The 19,345-nt window shown below is 36.2% G+C and overlaps 1 protein-coding gene across 1 annotated transcript in view; it reads right to left on the reverse strand.

Annotated features, from left to right (window-relative positions):
- IDE (insulin degrading enzyme) overlaps positions 1-19,345 on the reverse strand; it is a 352,051-nt gene that overhangs the window by 177,018 nt on the left and 155,688 nt on the right. The gene's annotated exons all lie outside the window — the stretch shown is intronic.

A 19,345-nucleotide genomic window follows, 5' to 3' on the forward strand; every position in this document is an offset into this window, starting at 1 on the left:
GGCGGAAAGATATAGACAGGATGATACTTCCAAGGAAGTGATAATGCATCCACTGCCTCCGCCTAAGGATCCCGGGATCTGGACAGATATCTGAGAAGTTTCTTGATTAGATGAGACGCCATCAGATCTATTTCTGGAAGTTCCCACATTTGAACAACCTGAAGAAATACCTCTGGGTGAAGAAACCATTCGCCCGGATGCAACGTTTGGCGACTTAGATAATCCGCTTCCCAATTGTCTACACCTGGGATATGAACCGCAGAGATTAGACAGGAGCTGGAATCCGCCCAAACCAAAAAAATTCGAGATACTTCTTTCATAGCCAGAGGACGTTGAGTCGCTCCTTGATGATGTATGCCACAGCTGTGACATTGTCTGTCTGAAAACAAATGAACGATTCTCTCTACAGAAGAGGCCAAAACTGAAAAGCTCTGAAAATTGCACGGAGTTACAAAATATTTATCGGTAATCTCACGTCCTGAGATTCCCAAACTCCTTGTGCCGACAGAGATCCCCACACAACTCCCCAACCTGTTAGACTTGTATCTGTTGAAATTACAGTCCAGGTCGGAAGCACAAAAGAAGCCCCCTGAATTAAACGATGGTGATCTGTCCACCACGTTAGAGAGTGTCGAACAATCGGTTTTAAAGATATAAATTGAAATATCTTTGTGTAATCCTTGCACCATTGATTCAGCATACAGAGCTGAAGAGGTCGCATGTGAAAAACAAGCAAAGGGGATTGCGTCCAACGCAGCAGTCATAAGACCTAGAATTTCCATGCATAAGGTTACCGAAGGGAATGATTGTGACTGAAGGTTTCGACAAGCTGAAAACAATTTAAACGTCTCTTGTCTGTTAAAGACAGAGTCATGGACACTGAATCTATCTGGAAACCCAGAAAGATTACCCTTGACTGAGGAATCAATGAACTTTTTGGTAAATTGATCCTCCAAACATGATCTTGAAGAAATAACACAAGTCGAATCACATGAGATTCTTTGAATGAGAAGACTGAGCAAATACCAAGATAATCGTCCAAATAAGGAAATACAAAAACCCTGTTCTCTGAATACAGAAAGAAGGGCACCGAGAATCTTTGAAAAAAATTCTTGGAACTGAATCTAGGCCAAACAGTAGAGCCACAAAACTGGTAATGCTTGTCTAAAAAGAGAATCTCAAACACTAAAAGTGATCTGAATGAATCGGAATATGCAGATACACATCCTGCAAAACTATTGTAGACATAAAATGCCCTTGCTAAACAAAAGGCAGAATAGTCCTACAGTAACCATCTTGAATGTTGGTATACATAACGATTCAATATTGATAGATCCGGAACTGGTCTGAAGGAATTGACCTTCTTTGGTACAATGAAGAGATAAAATAAAACCCTAGCCCCTGTTCCAGAACTGGAACTGGCATAATTACTCCAGCCAACTCTAGATCTGAAACACATTTCAGAAATGCTGAGCCTTGCTGTGTTAACTGGGACACGGGAAGAAAAAAATCTCTTAGCAGGAGGCCTTAACTGAAGCCAATTCTGTACCTTTCTGAAACAATGTTCTGAAACCAGAGATTGAGAACGGAATTGATCCAAACTCCTTTGAATAAAACGTAATCTGCCCCATACCAGCTGAACTGGAAAAAAGGGCCGCACCTTCATGGGTACTTAGGAGCTGACTATAGGTTTCTATAAGGCTTGGATATATTCCAAACTGGAAATAGTTTCCAAACTGAAACCGCTCCTGAGGATGAAGGATCAGGCTTTTGCTCCTTATTATGAGAAAAAGAACGAAAAAATGATTACCCTGGAAAGAAAGGGAAAAACAAAGTTAACTTTAGAAGACATATCAGCATTCCAAGTTAAATCCATAAAGCTTTTCTAGCTAAAATAGCTAGAGACATATACCTGACATCAACTCAAATGATATCAAAAGATGGTATCACCAATAAAATTATTAGCATGTTATAGAATAAAAATAATGCTATAAAATTATGATCTGTTACTTGTTGCGCTAAAGCTTCTAACCAAAAAGATGAAGCTGCAGCAACATCTGGTAAAAATATAGCAGGTCTAAGAAGATTACCTAAACATAAGTAAACTTTTCTTAGAAAGGATTCAATTTTCTTATCTAAAGGATCCTTAAATTTAGTACTATCTGCCGTAAGAATAGTAGTACATTTTAGCAGGAATAGAGACAGCCCCCCTTAGGGATTTTGTCCCAAAAAACTCTAATCTGTCAGATGGCACAGAATATAATTGCTTAAACGTTTAGAAGGAGTAAAAAGAATTACCCAAATTATTCCATTCCCTGGAAATTACTTCAGAAAAAGCATCAGGGAGATTAAACACTTCTGGAATAAATACAGGAGATTTAAAAACCCCTATTTAAACGTTTAGATTTAGTATCAAGAGGACCAGAATCCTCTATATCTAAAGCAATTAATACGTCTTTAAATAAAGAACGAATAAATTCCATCTTGAACAAATAAAAAGATTTAACAGCATCAACCTCTGAGACAGAAACTTCTGAACCAGAAGAACCATTATCAGTATCAGAACGATGATGTTCATTTAAAAATTCATCTGAAAAAAAGAGAAGTTTTAAAAGACTTTTATGTAAACTAGAAGGAGAAATAAAAGACATAGCCTTCTAAATGGATTTAAAAAAATAAAATCTCTTATGTTTATCAGGAACACTCTGAAAATTAAATGTTGACGGAACAGCAACAGGTAATATAACAGTACTAAAGGAAATTTTATCTGCATTAATAAGTTTGTCATGACATGCAATACAAACAACAGCTGGAGAAACAGGTACCAAAAATTTATAGCAGATACACTTAGCTTGGTAGCTCCAGCCCCGGGCAGTGATTTTCCTCAAGTAACTTCTGACTCAGTTGCAACGTGGAACATCTTGCAATATGTAATAGAAAAAACAACATATAAAGCAAATTGATCAAAATCCTTAAATGACAGTTTCAGGAATGGGAAAAAAATGCCAGTGAACAAGCTTCTAGCAACCAGAAGCAATAAATAATGAGACTTAAATAATGTGGAGACAAAAGCGACGCCCATATTTTTTTAGCGCCAAACAAGACGCCCACATTATTTGGCGCCGAAATGCCTTTTGGCGCCAAAAATGACGCCACATCCGGAACGCCGACATTTTTGGCGCAAAATAACATCAAAAAAATGACGCAACTTCCGGTGACACGTATGACGCCGGAAACGGAAAATAATTTTTGCGCCAAAAAAATCCGCGCCAAGAATGACGCAATAAAATGAAGCATTTTCAGCCCCCGCGAGCCTAACAGCCCACAGGGAAAAAAGAGTCAAATTTTTGAAGGTAAGAAAAAATGATTAATTCAAATGCATTATCCCAAATATGAAACTGACTGTCTGAAAAATAAGGAAAGTTGAACATTCTGAGTCAAGGCAAATAAATGTTTGAATACATATATTTAGAACTTTATAAACAAAGTGCCCAACCATAGCTTTAGAGTGTCACAGAAAATAAGATTTACTTACCCCAGGACACTCATCTACATGTTTGTAGAAAGCCAAACCAGTACTGAAACGAGAATCAGCAGAGGTAATGGTATATATAAGAGTATATCGTCGATCTGAAAAGGGAGGTAAGAGATGAATCTCTACGACCGATAACAGAGAACCTATGAAATAGACCCCGTAGAAGGAGATCACTGCATTCAAATAGGCAATACTCTCCTCACATCCCTCTGACATTCACTGCACGCTGAGAGGAAAACCGGGCTCCAACTTGCTGCGGAGCGCATATCAACGTAGAATCTAGCACAAACTTACTTCACCACCTCCATCGGAGGCAAAGTTTGTAAAAACTGAATTGTGGGTGTGGTGAGGGGTGTATTTATAGGCATTTTAGGGTTTGGGAAACTTTGCCCCTCCTCGTAGGAATGTATATCCCATACGTCACTAGCTCATGGACTCTTGCTAATTACATGAAAGAAAAGTAAAAATATCAGAATATCAGAATATAGTACAAATTTGATGAATGAAAGTCTCACTATTTTTTTAAATTCTATCCTATGACTTGAGCGAGTACGCTCAAATTTACATTTACTTTAAATCATGGTTTTCATTTTTAGAATAGATTTAGACAAGAGATGTTACCAGCGCTAAATTATAACCGATAGAAAAGATGGACAAAATGTAGTATATTATGTAACTACCTGATAGTTCAGTGGATGTGCAGCATGAAACAATGATAAAAGTGTACCCTTGGCACTTATAAAAATGTTAACAAAAAGAGAATAGATCACATATGAAATTCAGCGCAACAAACACAATGTAAGAATTGTTATCGAGATAAAGTCAGTCTTAATAGAAAGTAAGTCTTGGTATAAAACACTTTTTTGATTTTCGTTCTTGATGCTTCTAAAGTCTTTCTATCTCCAGTATTATTGTGAGAAAGAATATAAATAATACAATGTGATGGGTGTCTCCTTACCGGAATAACCCTCAATCGTATGAGGTAATGAATGCTCTCAAATGTTAGCCCAGGCAACTCTGGAACGGTGGTGATGTTTCGTCTGTAACTGTTCTTTATAGAGTGGTTTAGTTGTTCTTTTGCTCTGTTCTTGTGCGTGCCACTTGTTGAATGGAAACTTCCAAAGGATATTCTCCTTGTGATATGGATCCTTCTTGTGGTCTCTCAGGAGTATGGTATTCCGAGAGGGAAGTTTGCAGAGTGGAATCCTTTCAGATTTGCTACAAGTCGTCTTGCACACTGTATTTCTGCTGACTCCAAATAATTTTCCACTTGAACTTGCAGGAGAGCAACCGCCACAGACCCAGCAAGGTGTGCTCACACCACACAATGCCGGTGACAGAAGTTGTTGCCACTCTCTGAGCTATTGTGTGCAGGGCAGGGAGAGAGGGAGGGCAGGGGTATTACTGCTGCCGGCTAGGCACTGTGTAGTTAGTATATGTCTCAGTTTCAGGCCAGGGAGGGGGCAGGGCAGAGCTGCTGGCCGCAGGCTGAGTGTGCAGGCTCGGCCGCACGGTGCTAGCGATGCGAGAGCAAAAGAACAACTAAACCACTCTGTAAAGAACAGTTACAGACGAAACATCACCACCGTTCCAGAGTTGCCTGGGCTAACATTTGAGAGCATTCATTACCTCATACGATTGAGGGTAATTCCGGTAAGGAGACACCCATCACATTGTATTATTTATATTCTATCTCACAATAATACTGGAGATAGAAAGACTTTAGAAGCATCAAGAACGAAAATCAAAAAAGTGTTTTATACCAAGACTTACTTTCTATTAAGACTGACTTTATCTTAATAACAATTCTTACATTGTGTTTGTTGCGCTGAATTTCTTATGTGATCTATTCTCTTTTCACTTTTATAATAATTCCTTTTTTCGGTTAAATCAGACCATTACTGATTTGGTTACATATCATTAGATAGTCATAGATAGATCATTGAAATTAATTAAATTATTGGGAGGTGAACTATCTCCAGCTTAATAGGTTAACCATTCATATTTGATCAACTTTTAATTTGTACTTTATTGTAAGGAGAAGAATGATTACCCTAATAATAATAATAATAATATAAACAGTTTTATTTAACTAAACCAATAACATATTTCATTTTTAACGCTTGCCCCTCCCTCCTCACACTTAGGTTCTTGTGCAGATCTATTTCACTCCAAACAATCTTCTATTCATTGAATTTCTTGAAACTTAGTATGAGTTGATTATGTGTACATATATCTGCAAGGGGCGCTATGGCATTAAGGGACAGTAAACTAATAAAATGTAAATCATGATTCAGAAAGAACATGCCATTTTTAACAATTTTCCAATGTACCTCTTTTATCTAATTTGCTTCGTTCTCTTGGTATGCATTGTTGAAAAGCATACATAGGTAGGCTCAGAAGCATTGCTCTCCTTCAACAAAGGATACTAAGAGAATGAAGCAAATTTGATAATAGAAGTGAATCTGAGAATTGCATTCTCTCTTTCATAAAACCAAAATATTTCTTTCATGATTATGTCCCTTTAAGGCCTATTTCTCAACTACATATGTTTATTTTATAACATTTTGCTGTAAAAAAGGGGCAAGTTATTTTTGCAGACACAGTTTTGAGAACTGCAAAACCAATAATATGTGATAATATCTTCATGATAGAAAAATTGCCCAAAATAATCAGACAAACCTCTGGGAGGACCATGACATTGTGAATGGATTAATTTGCCAAAAAACTAAACATTACAGCCATAAATATACAGCATCTTGCTATATAACTAAATCTATATATCAGGATGAATCATCTTTAGATAATAATGTATCTTAAATAAAAACTATATTTAGATTTTTCTTTAAAAAGCATTTTATTAAAAAAATAAAAAATTAAAAATTCTAATGAAATAAAAAATTGATTCAAATAATAATAATAATAATAAAAAAAAGATTTATTTTTACCCCCCCTGGCAGTGAGAGGTAAATAAAACATGTTGTATGTGGGGGAAAATGTAGGTGAGAATGTAAACAGGAGATTGTGTGTGAGGTGGGAGAATGAGGAGGTGGTTGCATATGAGGGACAGTGGGAATGAAAAAGGTTAGCAGGGACTTGTAAGGGAGTGAATTTGGACGGTGCAGATTACACTATACATGATGTATCTAGTGATGGATTTGATTATGTCATCAATGATGTCATGTGGGATGTCACTGATAATGTCATGCAAAGCTCCTAAGGGGCGAGTGGGGCAGTTTAAGTTACAAATTATCTTGCTTTTAAAACATTTGATAGAAACAAACTCTTGCTTTAACATGAGTATTTTTGCCAGGAGTAAATTGTATAAAGGTTTGGAGATGTTTTTTTTAAATACATTGCTTTGAGCTTCAATATATAGAGAAACATATATTAGTAGGTTGTGTATTGACTTGGTAAAAAAGTACAGCTGTATTGCTAGACAGTGAGAAGAAAATATCAGTTTATTCAGCAAAATTATTTTGCTAGATTTAAAAGCCTCTTTTCCTTATTTTATTGCCTCTGCTGACATTTATCTGTCAGAGTATATGAATATTATGATGAATATTACATATGTGTACATATATATATATATATATATATATGTATATTTTATACACTGTATATGTTAGATGAGAACTCAGGATTAATTAAACATGAGTTTGTTGAACACAGCTTCTAATACACGTCTATCAGGATTGACGATCAGTAGAGCCTTTTTGAAACACAAACATTTCTTTTCTAAAGGAAATAGCTCAGTGACCCTATTCATTTGACTATATATGCAGATTTTATAACCTCAGAACATTTGGTGAGGTGAGAAAAGAATGTGTTCAAGGACCCCTTTGGAATTTGACACGTGTGATACAACAGTTCTATCTCACTGAATCTCTATTTGAAGACTTACTGCAAAAACCCCTCTTGGGGGAAGGTGACACAAATAAAATCAAATACACATCTGCACTGCTGGCTAAACAGGAAATATGCTGTTTTAAAGACTCTTACAACTCCTCATGGATTGACCCCATGTGGAGCAATAAAGGCCTTGGAAAACACAGACAAATGCTAAGATGTGACTCTGGAAGTCACGTAAGCAGACAGCAAATAAACATTTTTTTTTCTCTCTCTGTTTAAATACATGCCCCAGAATGTATTAAATATAGAAATTTGGGAAATTGTCTAATTCTATATTATTATTACATGGGTATTTGCTAAGCTTGGGAGGTAACTGTTTTAATCAGTCAAAAATGTGTAATAAATTCTGTTTTGTTTATATTTTTCAGACAGATAATCTCAAATCTACATAGAAGTGAATGTGCATGTATGTGTGTATATATATATATATATATATATGTGTGTATATATATGTATATATGTGTATATATATTTATATGTTTTGAAAACATAAAAGATCTTACTTAGCCTCTGTGTGTTTAAAAACATGAATAGGTGTTTATGGACCTGAAGAGAAGTGATTATTAACATTTATTTTCTTATTTCAGATCTACATAGACAGGATTCACTTGGAATACAGTACAATACTGAATTAAAAATAAGCTATTATTCACATATAAATGCCAGGATACCGATAAAATTGTAATGCATTTTAAGCTACTAATTAGCAGTATTAAATTACCTTAATATAATAAAATGTTAATAATATAACATATTTGGTATCAGAATAATCAGAAAAAATAACCTAATATTAACCATCTGTAATTGGGGTTATATATGATTAATGCAGAGAGTGTGATCTGATTAAATAACCATTTTATAAAAAAAAAATTAACTTGCTTAAAAATGTCAGAAATGCTGTATTGTATTGCTATGTTGTACTGTATGCTGCCACCTGGTGTTATGTTGCGAGAACTACAGCCAGAAGGTTCTTTCTGGCTGTTAAAAATGAAATTTCCAAGGGCCAATCCGATTTAGACTTCCCAGATAACCAATGGGAAGGTCAGCTCCCGTAGTGCCACCCACATGATGTCATCAATGATTATATAATGGGAGTGTTGAATGCACAAGAGAGAGTTGTCTGTAACTTGTTGAAAATTAGTGATCTGATTTTGGCTGCGATATACCTGAAAAAAAAAAAAGTTCACTTCAGCAAGGAGCTTAAAACTTATCCTTGATTTGTGCAAAAACCTTCTTTCAAATGAGATGACCTAAAGACCGCTACGAATTGGTTCAAAATTGGTGAAGTATATTGTATTTTAAATTGGTAGTTATAAGCCTAGGTATTGTTCAAATCTGTGTCTGAATTGGCTAAGTAACTCATCTATACAAGTTCTGATATTGTCGGTTAATTTTGTATTAGGATAAATTGCAGTTAAATAGCAGAATATATATTTTATCCTATTGTTTTATAAACACTGTTTAGAATTGTATTGCTTGGATGTTAAAGGTTTTTAGTCCCATTGTGTTAAATAAATAAGGCTGAATTGTGAAGGTATATTGTTCTGGGTTTTGTAAGAAGAATAGCATATCTTAAGAGTTGGTTCTAACGCATATAAACTTTTATTTAGTTTCCTTTTATTGCAAATATAGTTCAATATGTTTATGGATATTAACTAAATAAAAGAATTCAGATATTTATATTAATTGTATGGTCTAGTAGGTGCATGGTTGATAAGGGTTTCTATTTCTTTGTATTGTGTTTATAACCCTGCCATAAACTTATATATATTATTTGGATAGCACTGCTAAGATTTTCATAAATATACTGACATAATAATTGGAGGCACTTTTTCTGAGATTTAATAATATCCATCATAATTGATATAATATATTTGTAGGTAAATAGAAATTATTATAAAAGAGAAAAAAAAAAAAAAAATTCATATTTCGAAGATATAATTTTTTTTGAAAAGTTGAAATATTAATTTTCATATTTCGAGATTGACATTAATATCTTGAAATATTATTAAAGATTAATTTTGAAAAATTAATAAAAATATTAATTTTTCATATTTCAAAATTAGTCAAAAATATTAATTTTTCATATTTTCAAAGTTAATCAAAAATATTAATTTTTCATATTTCGGAATATTAATTTTTCATATTTCAAAATTAATAATTTTTTTTTGAAATATAACATTTTTCTCTCTTTTTATTGGCAAAAATTGTATTAGCATTTTAGTTAAATAAATACTAAACCAATACAATAATGTCTGTAGCCAGAAGTGACTCATTTAATTCTATACATAGCAATGAAATTGGTCCCATAACCATACCTATTACTAAAGGTCAGGTCCTTAAGAAAGATATCTTAAGTTACCTTAAAGGGAAGTTTAATATTGCGGGTGAATTAAATGATTTTATGGATATGCTTGAAACTAGGGCTAAAAATATTACCGTTAATAATAATATGTGGAATGAAGAGAATGAATTCTTCCAGGAATTATTAATGATTAATCAATGCAAAGCTCCCATAAAGCGAGACGAACTAATACTAAAATCCTGGCCCCTTTTAATATGCATAATTGACGAAATGTCGTTTTGTGTCACAGACAAACGATTGCAAATACAGGAGCTAGAAAATAGTATTCGTTCCTCGCGCAGACGCGAAGAGGGTTTAAAAACAGCCAAAAATAAAATGGATGAATTTGCCCAAAACCTAGCCACCTTAGATAAGCACAATATGGACTTAATCGCGCAGATACAAGATTTAAATAAACAGCTTGCGCAAAGCCAGAGAGAATTAAGCGATTTAAAAAGGTCATATCGCCATAATGAAAACCCCTATATTAGCAATGAGAATAATACAGATAATGCTAACTCCTTTAGCGAACGCGTCAGGGACGAGGTACGAAAATATATAGAACAACATAGACAAATGACCCCTAACGGGTCAGAAGTAGATTTCCCAAATAGACAATCCCCTCAGGATGTAAATCCAGAGGACAGCTGTAGCGCAGCTGATGCGGGGGAGGGAAACTCTAACAGAGAATCCCAAAATAAGTCTGATAAAGTCTATGATTCCCATAAAATAATCACCTTCGTACAACGCGCAGTACCTATATTCTCCAATAAGGGAACAACATCTGTAATTGATCATTTACAGGCTTTTGAAAATGCGTTAGCTATAATGAATGTTACAAGTGAGAAATTGAAAATTGAATTTCTGCCTTGGGTATTTGACAGTAGGCATCACAAATTCTTTGTTTCACTAAAGGATATGAATATTCATTCCTGGAATGGGGTAAAACAACAATGCAGAAAAGAATTCGGGCAATATCGCACTAAAACTGCCGCGAAAATAGCGGTATATGGTTTAAAGTGTCGTGCGAATCAGAGTCCAGTCGAATTCCTTTCTGTATTGAAAAATGCGTACAGTATGGCTGAAGATAATCCCAGATTTGATGGCTCAGAATTTGTAAATTTATTTTTTGAAGCATTGCCTACACCCATCAAAATCAACTTAGCTAGAGATTTTGATGAGGACTGCTCATTGGAATGGCTGATCAAAGAGAGTACGAAGTTATACTCTATTCAGCAGTCCAGTGAGCAGGGGGTTAAAAAGGAGTCAAAACCCCAAATTGTGGCAGAAACTAGGGTGTCACCTAGCCCCCTCAATTTGGAGTCTAACAAGAGGACTTATGCAGAGGTGGCCAGTCAAAACAGGCCATCTCCACAGAGGTTTAATTCTGCCCCTCCCCCTACACAGGTTGAGGCGCAGGGAGACTATAACCAAAGTGGGGGACATAATCAGGTGAATAATTACTCACAAAGAGAATACTCACCAAATAATTGGTATCCGCGCAAGGGTAGATACAATAGACGGCGAAGATATTCTCAGGGTAACCAGACACCCCAGGTATATAATGCTCCCCAAAGTACTAATGCTGAACAAGCTGAACCCCAGGGGCAACCACGCCAGAATAGAAATAGTGGCCCTGATTCTGAGGGAACCCAATGGTCCCTGAATCAGTACAATGGGGCACCAAGAGATAGGCCCAGGGGTAGAGGTAATTTGTACAATCAGGTAGATATGCTGTTTACCCAATTAAATCGGTTGAGTGAACAAATTGCTAATATGAGTCAAAAATCTACGGCTCAGCAACCGAACAATACTTTTTTAGGGGTACAGCCAGTGGTCAGCAGTGGACCACAGGCACAGTCATAAATACTGCAGTATCACCTGAAGGGGAGGGCAGAGATATACAAAATGTAGTAATAAATATCAATGATACTAATCATGTTATCTCCCCACAGACCGGAAACGGACAAATTAGCTGTGACAATGAGCGACATCAGCCGGAAAAAGTTAACAAATCTCTTCCTTTGCAGCTCTCTCTTAACCTTGTTTCCACAGATGCAGTACAAAAGAATCCAGCCGACCCTGTCATAGAGGAAACAGGTAGGTATGAAGCTTCTTCTGCATCGGAAAGCATGGCAAACTCAGGTAATACGTGGCGAAGCCCACAAATGTATGAGAATGCAAATTTTATGTGTGAAATGATAGAAACTGCAGGAAGATATTATGTACTAGTTGAGCTGCAAGATTCAGTCTCCAACCCTATCAGGGGATTAATTGACACTGGGTCACAGGCAACTATCTTATCCCACAGATACTACACACAGCTAAATGAGCTAACATCCCACAAACCTAAAATAAAAGAATTTGACGGTTCTCTAATAGGTGTTGGGGGTGACTCCCTAAAAGTTTACGGTACTGCCTGGTTAAAATTTAAATTGGGGAACAGGGTCATAAGACACCCTGTCATTATAGTGGATCTGCCAACTGATCGTTTAATTATTGGTAGTGATCTCCTGAAGCGATTAAGCACCATAATTGATTGCATAAATAATGTAATTTGGTCGCAAGTTAAACGGCCTATCAATTATGAAAAATCTGGTACATCTCGCACCCGACACAGCTGTCACGTGGTGGAAGAGAAACCAGATGCTGTGGAGATTCATTTCAGGAATAACTCTGCACCTGAAATCACTATTCTACAAATAGACGATCAGACTCCTTTTAGTGGCTCTGATGGTAATACTTTTAAAATTTCGCCTGGAAAGATAGCGAATATTTCCCTAGATGGCGATGTATTAACCATATCACTCCACAAGGGGGATCATAAAATCCCTAAGGGGGGAGGCCACACTCAATACCTCACAGGGATTGAGAGAGTTAAAGAGGATCTATTTATCCCTATACAAGTGCATGACCTTGGTAAAACAAAGTATGCTAAAATAAACTTAAAACAGGAAGCTAGCTATATAAGCGAAGGTTTATTAACGCAAATAGCTGAACCTAAAGTGATAAAATATCTTTCTCCCCAAGACCACAGTGTCAACGGCCTGGATGACAGGTCTGAAAGCTATAACATCACAGCTAAGTGCTTATTATCTATCTCTATAGGAAATAAGTCAGTGAAGCACCTGTTTTTAGTTTTAAATACTCCCCATAATCAAATATACATTGGCAATGATATCTTACATAGATATGCCATACAAATAGATTTGATTAATTCTTGCCTCTGGAGCAGGTTAAAGGGGGACCCTGAAGTATTTCAGGATGAAAATGCAGCCCTGAAATCAAACCAGCAATTGCCATATGCTGTGAATATGCAGGTATCTAGCGATGTCATAATTCCTGCTGGGGCTGATAAATTTCTTTTACCCTTACAGGTAAAGAGAGGTCAGAAATTAAAAACTTCTGAAACACTGATTTGCCTCTCCCATAGAATACAAAATCTGGGTGTCTCAGTAACCTACACTCCTATGGTGAATATTGGAACTGTTCCAATAAATATTATTGTGCATAACATGACCCCACAGGATATAACATTATCCAAGGGAACTACCATAGGATATGCACTGGAATCAAGTTATTACACTTTTGGATTCCAGAATAATGTAATTGGGCTAATACCTGAAGGATACCTAACTGAAGAACAATTAATAGAACAATCCTTTGCATCTATGCCAGAGGGTCTATTTAATATTCAGTCTATTTATCCCTTCAGCTCAGAGGAAGGCATCTGTAAAATTGAAGAAGCCTCTCTAGTGTTTGATCAGCCAATCAAACAGCAAGATTACCCCAATACCCAGAGTCATGGGAGCAATGTAAATTATAATCAAGGGGATCTCACCTCTAGACTGGAAGAAGCCTATGAAATAGGACAGCCTGAAATCTTTCCAGGATTTCAGCAAATAGTCGAAGAGCAAATATCCTTAGCTAATGGCTGTTCCAGCGATGATGAACGCCAACAGCTGCGAGAACTCCTGATGGAGTACAAGGATATTTTTGCTAAGGATTCTTATGACTGTGGTACTACAGACTTGCACATTGCAAGAATACAAACGGATCCCGATGCACCACCTGTATTTGTCAAACAATACAGACTTCCCTTAGCCTCATATGATTCTCTTGCAGAGATCATAAGGAATTTGGAAGAAAGAGGTATTATCAGACAGGTGCACAGCTCTTATAATAATCCTATTCTAGGTGTCCTTAAGCCCAATGGACAATGGCGTTTGTGTGCTGACTTAAGACAGCTAAACAAACGAGTATACATGTCTGGCTGGCCTGTACCATACATTGACCAGTGCCTAGCACAAATGCAGGGATCCAAAATATTCACTGCCATTGATTGTGCACAGGGATATTGGACCATAAAGGTACATGAAGAGGACCAATATAAGCTAGCATTCTCCTTCCAAAAGGTTCAGTATGCATTCCAGAGACTTCCATTTGGATACATAAATTCTGGACATGAATTTGCTGTATTCATGCATAAGGCTATTCCTGACGCACTGGAAAGGGGGACCTTATCTTATGTTGATGATGTTTTAATCAAAAGCACAGACTTTGAAAAACACATCGCAGAGCTTAAACACGTCCTCAGCCAACTTAAAAGGGCAGGTGTCAAATTATCCCTGCAAAAAGCTCAATGGTGCCGCACTCGTGTAAACTTCTTGGGACATGAAGTTACTTCTGACGGATTAAATCCCCAGAAGAAAAAGGTAGAAGCGATAGTGAATTCTAAAAACCCAACTAACTTAAAGGAATTGAGATCATTCCTGGGTATGACAAATTATTCTCGCAAATTCATTGATAATTATGCGGAATTAACTAAACCACTACTACTTCTTCTGAAGAAAGATGTGAAATGGCACTGGAGTGAGTCTCAAGAGACAGCCATCAGAGAGCTGAAGAGAAAACTCACTCAAGCACCTTGCTTAGTGTACCCTGAAGGTGGTAAACCTTTCTACTTAGAAACAGGGTACACAGATGTAAGCATGAGTGCTGTGTTATACCAAAAGCATGATAATTTGAACAAAGCCATTGCTTATGCGAGCAAAAATCTATCCCCAGTAGAAATAAAGTTTAACGATTGCGAAAAAGCCCTCTTATCTACTGTATGGGCTCTACAAAATTTCCGCAGCTATATACAGGGCGAGAAAATTATTGTAGAAACGGCCCACCAGCCTTTGCTATATTTGCAAAGTGAGAGAATAAGAGATGGGAATTTGTCTAATAGCCGCATAACAGCGTGGACTCTTTCCTTACAAGGCTGGCCCTTAGAAATTCGCTACAAGCAGAATAAAAAGAATCCAGTCGCGCAAGGGCTTGCTGAGCTCCACGACTGTACTGATAGAGATCCTGGGGAAGAATTATCAGAAGATGATTTTCTGGAAGAACAATTGCTTTCCCCATATAAAATGTACAATGAGGACCATTGTCAAACATTACCTTGGGTATATGTTGATGGTTGTTCTTACCATGCCACTATTGATAATGAGCGCAGATTAGTCGCTGGCATTGGTATAACTGGGGCAAACGGATTCTCAAATATATCTGTAGGTTTCAACATTGGACCAAGATCCAGTCAAGTTGCAGAACTAACTGCTGTTTTCAAAACCATTGAAATGGCTATTGAACATGGTATTCATGAATTTGTGATCATAACTGACTCAAATTATGTGCGTGACAGTTTTGTTGAATACCTGCCAACTTGGAAAAGAAATGGCATGCAGAAAAGCAATAACAAACCAGTCAAGCATGGCAAATTGTTCTGCGAGATTGATAATCTGGTAGTATCCAATGATTTAACCATACACTGGAAAAAGACCAAGGGTCATTCCAGAGTTTTAGGTCCTGATAAGGAAGGCAATGACCTTGCGGACTCATTAGCCAAACAAGGAGCCATAACTGGAGAACTCCTTAATATTGAACACTTAATGGGTGCAATTCAGGTAGAAGCCATTACCAGAAACCAGGCAAAACAACAGAGTGAGCCTAACTTGGTACAATGGAGTCAGGATTCTCCTAGTGAGGACCTGATCACTAGTCAAAAAGAAGACCCCATTGTAGGCATCTTCTATAAACACATAGAAGATCCTGAAAGCAACCCCATCTCAAAAGATGATTATATTGGCAAAGAAGATCTGAGAATCTTAATAAAATCTAAATCACAATTCAAATTACAGGATGGTTTGTTAATTAGAACCTCCAAAACTGGCATCCAACAGTGGGTAGTACCCACCGAGTTCAGAGGTCTAATGCTTCAACATGCCCATGATGCTCCCACATCTGGTCATCGCGGTGCCAAACTCACGTACGAAATATTGCATGACTACGCTTTTTGGCCACACATGTTGAAAGATGTTCAAACCTACTGTCAAGGGTGTTTAATCTGTCCACAGTTCCAACCCACTGCACCAACGCATAGAGCGCCATTGCAGAAAAGGGGGATGGTAATGCCATGGTCAGATATACAAATTGATTTTATTGGTCCGGTAACAAGGTCATCAAGAGGTAACAAGTACATGTTAACAGTGACATGCCTGTTCACTAAATGGGTAGAGTGCATTAGTGCACCTAACAATAGTGCTGAAACATGTGCAGCATTGCTCATCAACCATGTATTTTCCAGATTTGGTTTGCCCCAAAGAATCGAATCAGATCGGGGGACCCACTTCACTAGCGAAGTGATAACAAAAATGTGGAAAATACTAGGGGTTAAAAGAAAGCTCCATATTGCTTATAGAGCTGCCTCAAGTGGTGGTGTAGAGCGTTACAACCAATCCATTGTTAAAATCCTCAAAAAGTTTGTGAGTGAAACAGGTAAAGACTGGGATATAAAACTACCTCTAGTCTTAATGGCATTAAGAGCAACTCCAAGTAGTGCTACCAAGATGTCACCTTTTGAGCTGATGACTGGTAGAAGAATGGTTCTACCTCAGCATCTGCTGTACCGTACATCAGACCAAAATTTGATAAACGCTGCCAATACACATCAATATGTGGAAAACCTAAGGAGACACCTGCAACATGCCTTTGCATTTGCTCAAAGGAATTTAGAAAGAGCCGCAACTGCCACTAAAACCTATTATGATCTCAAAACATCCAAAAAGGAATATGAAATAAATGATAAAGTTTATCTTTATAACTTTGGAAGAGATCAGGTTAGGGAGAAGAAATTTCTTCCCTCATGGAAAGGTCCTTTTGTCATTACTGACAAAATATCTCCAGTGGCCTATAAAATACGGATCCCCAAAAATGAAGGTTTCATAGATAAATGGGTACATATAAATCAACTGCGGGCATGTCATCCCAGGTCCCAACTACAAGTCATAGAGGGAGAATGAAGTGTCATATCCCCAAATGCACTAAAGACATACTGTAATTTAAAGATGCCTAACTGATAAACATGAAAGCTCAAAATAACAAACTTTCTTCATAAGAGACTGTCTATGAGGTATACGGTTGATCCTCATCAAATACCACTGACTTTAAGCCAATTCAAATACATGTGTCCTACATCTATTTGAAGTTGGAAGGGGGATTTATGTCAGAGTATATGAATATTATGATGAATATTACATATGTGTACATATATATATATATATATATATATGTATATTTTATACACTGTATATGTTAGATGAGAACTCAGGATTAATTAAACATGAGTTTGTTGAACACAGCTTCTAATACACGTCTATCAGGATTGACGATCAGTAGAGCCTTTTTGAAACACAAACATTTCTTTTCTAAAGGAAATAGCTCAGTGACCCTATTCATTTGACTATATATGCAGATTTTATAACCTCAGAACATTTGGTGAGGTGAGAAAAGAATGTGTTCAAGGACCCCTTTGGAATTTGACACGTGTGATACAACAGTTCTATCTCACTGAATCTCTATTTGAAGACTTACTGCAAAAACCCCTCTTGGGGGAAGGTGACACAAATAAAATCAAATACACATCTGCACTGCTGGCTAAACAGGAAATATGCTGTTTTAAAGACTCTTACAACTCCTCATGGATTGACCCCATGTGGAGCAATAAAGGCCTTGGAAAACACAGACAAATGCTAAGATGTGACTCTGGAAGTCACGTAAGCAGACAGCAAATAAACATTTTTTTTTCTCTCTCTGTTTAAATACATGCCCCAGAATGTATTAAATATAGAAATTTGGGAAATTGTCTAATTCTATATTATTATTACATGGGTATTTGCTAAGCTTGGGAGGTAACTGTTTTAATCAGTCAAAAATGTGTAATAAATTCTGTTTTGTTTATATTTTTCAGACAGATAATCTCAAATCTACATAGAAGTGAATGTGCATGTATGTGTGTATATATATATATATATATATATGTGTGTATATATATGTATATATGTGTATATATATTTATATGTTTTGAAAACATAAAAGATCTTACTTAGCCTCTGTGTGTTTAAAAACATGAATAGGTGTTTATGGACCTGAAGAGAAGTGATTATTAACATTTATTTTCTTATTTCAGATCTACATAGACAGGATTCACTTGGAATACAGTACAATACTGAATTAAAAATAAGCTATTATTCACATATAAATGCCAGGATACCGATAAAATTGTAATGCATTTTAAGCTACTAATTAGCAGTATTAAATTACCTTAATATAATAAAATGTTAATAATATAACATATTTGGTATCAGAATAATCAGAAAAAATAACCTAATATTAACCATCTGTAATTGGGGTTATATATGATTAATGCAGAGAGTGTGATCTGATTAAATAACCATTTTATAAAAAAAAAAATTAACTTGCTTAAAAATGTCAGAAATGCTGTATTGTATTGCTATGTTGTACTGTATGCTGCCACCTGGTGTTATGTTGCGAGAACTACAGCCAGAAGGTTCTTTCTGGCTGTTAAAAATGAAATTTCCAAGGGCCAATCCGATTTAGACTTCCCAGATAACCAATGGGAAGGTCAGCTCCCGTAGTGCCACCCACATGATGTCATCAATGATTATATAATGGGAGTGTTGAATGCACAAGAGAGAGTTGTCTGTAACTTGTTGAAAATTAGTGATCTGATTTTGGCTGCGATATACCTGAAAAAAAAAAAGTTCACTTCAGCAAGGAGCTTAAAACTTATCCTTGATTTGTGCAAAAACCTTCTTTCAAATGAGATGACCTAAAGACCGCTACGAATTGGTTCAAAATTGGTGAAGTATATTGTATTTTAAATTGGTAGTTATAAGCCTAGGTATTGTTCAAATCTGTGTCTGAATTGGCTAAGTAACTCATCTATACAAGTTCTGATATTGTCGGTTAATTTTGTATTAGGATAAATTGCAGTTAAATAGCAGAATATATATTTTATCCTATTGTTTTATAAACACTGTTTAGAATTGTATTGCTTGGATGTTAAAGGTTTTTAGTCCCATTGTGTTAAATAAATAAGGCTGAATTGTGAAGGTATATTGTTCTGGGTTTTGTAAGAAGAATAGCATATCTTAAGAGTTGGTTCTAACGCATATAAACTTTTATTTAGTTTCCTTTTATTGCAAATATAG

This window comes from Bombina bombina, chromosome 9 (genome assembly GCF_027579735.1).
Source record: "Bombina bombina isolate aBomBom1 chromosome 9, aBomBom1.pri, whole genome shotgun sequence".
In the NCBI taxonomy this organism is placed as follows: Eukaryota; Metazoa; Chordata; class Amphibia; order Anura; family Bombinatoridae; genus Bombina; species Bombina bombina.